Genomic DNA, 2697 nt, shown 5'->3' on the forward strand with positions numbered 1-2697 from the left:
CACTACCTTGTGTACTTGATCTCCTAGTACTTCACTTGACACTTTGTCAACGAATTAGTCTAATTTCCAAATATGAAATTTCTCATTCATCATGCAATACTCGTTGTATGATTCCAAGTTTTTGTCCACTTGAAACTTGGGCGATGAGAAACTCTCCCTATTTGGTAAATTCTCGACATTTCCACAAATAACATATTTAAGAATCAAATCCATTATTGCTAATAATAGAAACATTCAAACATCAATTTTTCATACACGCCATTGCTAGGATAAATAAATAATATAAAATCAAAATTTTATTTTATTGTGGAAAAATTTGTCCTTACAATGCAATTTAATCGAAAAACTATGCTAATACATATTTCTTAGCAATCTATTCTAACTCTAAGTAGTAGCTCAAGATTCTAATCTTCAAGTAACGCGATCGAAATTCATTTCTTCACGATTAGATTCCGCTCACTTCTTCCCTTAAGCTTCCCCTGTTTTTCTTTGATCCTACAAAACATCGAAATGTAATCTTATCACATCATGTATTAAGAATCTAGAATAGGAACTTAAAAGAGTTAGTTAATGGATTTTACCTAAAGTATAGCCATACGTTTTGACTCTCCCATCTCTTAGATCTCTTAGGTGAATAGGGCAACTTCGTCTTCAATGCCCCTTCTATTGGCAATAAAAGCAAATTGACTCTTTTGGAATAGCACGCGTAACTACTTCTGACTTTGCCTTTATCTTATGATCAAAATTTTCGATCATGGCATGCCTTTCGTTGCCATTGCCTATATCCACAGAGGTCTGGAAGGCATATCTACCGATCAACTTTGCTTTTCCAGTGCGCCAAATCATTGCTGATTCAGCAGCAATAAGCATATAGGTGAGATCGATGTGGGTTATGTCGTGGTTCATCATATAGTACTCTCTTACGAACTCACTATATGAGTCAGGAAGTGACTGAAGAACCCAGTCAACAGCCAACTCCTCACAGACAACAGATCCCAACATTCTTAACCTATCAATGTGTGACTTCATCTCTAGGACATGTGCACACACTGACTTTCCTTCTTTATGTTTACTTCCCAAAAGGTCTTGAGTGAGTTTGAAAATTTCAATCTTTTGAACTTGTGGGTTAGGGAGAACAATAGGAGGAGGTGGAGGAAGTGAAGCATGATTTCGTGTTCCTCGATCGAAGTGTGGAATATCATCTTTATGTGAAAAGCTTGTTCCACGGGATTTGGGAAGACCATAGTTGTCATACTTTGACATTTACAAAACGGGAGAAAAAATTCAAGTTAGTTGATTGATTGAGTCCTTAATAAACCACCCAAATGAGATATTAAGGCTAGGACCCAACACAATACTCTACAACCTTGAAAAGGGATGCCGTAATCTAGTTGCAAAATATTTGAAGGTAAGTGAATGACGATTCACTAATTTCCACCATGAAAAACGAAAAAGAAATTTAACTTTTAAATCTATTGAAAATTCCTAGATCTTTTTGTTGGAATAGTGTCTAAGGCTGTAACTATATTAGGCAAGTATTTGATCCGGTTGTGCATGGTCCTTTTGGGTTGCCTTCACCATAACAACTTGATAGGATGATTTAATAAGAGAGAGTAAATATTATTAATATATTATGGGAATAATATAATGAATAATATATTGTTATTTGATTAATATAAGTCATAGAATTAATTAGAATTAATTTGGTGACTTAAAGAAGTTAATTAAATAAAGGGGTATAAACTGTCAATTGTTTGATAGTTAAACTTTAGACTGAAAATCCATTGGGATATGCTTTGGACGAATTCTAAGAGATATAGGATAGCTAAAATCGTCCATATGAGTTATCTGGGAATGGATTTGGATAGCCTTAAGAGAAGATTATCCAATTAGGGTTTAGGTTGTAACCCTTAAGGAGTCTACAAGTATAAATAGACCCTATGGCTGATGGAATTCGACACTTCACCTAAAGTAAGGAACCTCTGGTCGAAATTCCTCCCCTCTCCTCTCTCTTAAATCATCCTTCTTGCTTTGGTGTTTGTAAGCCATTAGAGGAGTGACATTTGTGACTCTAGAAGCTCCAAGACAACAAGGTCAACAAGGAATTCAAAGGTATGATTCTAGATCTGTTTCAATGTTGTTATTTAGCCTAAATAGTTATTAGAAGTCTTGGATTCAAAGCATGTTTAATTAGAAAGCCTAGATCCGAGCATTAGGGTTTTGCATGCGCACATAGGAAAGTTCTTATGGCTAAAACCCATCAGTGGTATCAGAGCCTAGCTTGGTTTTCTTTAAATTGTTGCTTGATTAACTGAAACAAACCTGCAAAATTCGATTTTTGGTTTCTGAGTCATGGACTCGGCGAGTCTCAAAGTGGACTTGGCGAGTAGGCCTGACTCGGCGAGTCCCTTTGTGCACTCGGCGAGTCCAGGCGTCAGGAATGACCAGATTCGGGATTTCTTTGTAATTATCTTATGGAAACTTACCTTAATCATAATAGATCAACATAAATCCGATTTTTTGATAAATATAACAATTATCTTGATCTAGTTAAAGGTAATTATCAACTAATTAAATATTTAATTTCCTTATATGATAATTAATTAATTATTTTGATTATTTTGGTAATTATCTTAAAAGAAATCTTGAATAAATCAAATATAGATAATTAGGATATTAATTGTTAATTGGAATTAT

The sequence above is a fragment of the Lactuca serriola genome, chromosome 4 (genome assembly GCF_051521515.1).
Source record: "Lactuca serriola cultivar US96UC23 chromosome 4, Lser_US96UC23_V15, whole genome shotgun sequence".
Taxonomy (NCBI): domain Eukaryota; kingdom Viridiplantae; phylum Streptophyta; class Magnoliopsida; order Asterales; family Asteraceae; genus Lactuca; species Lactuca serriola.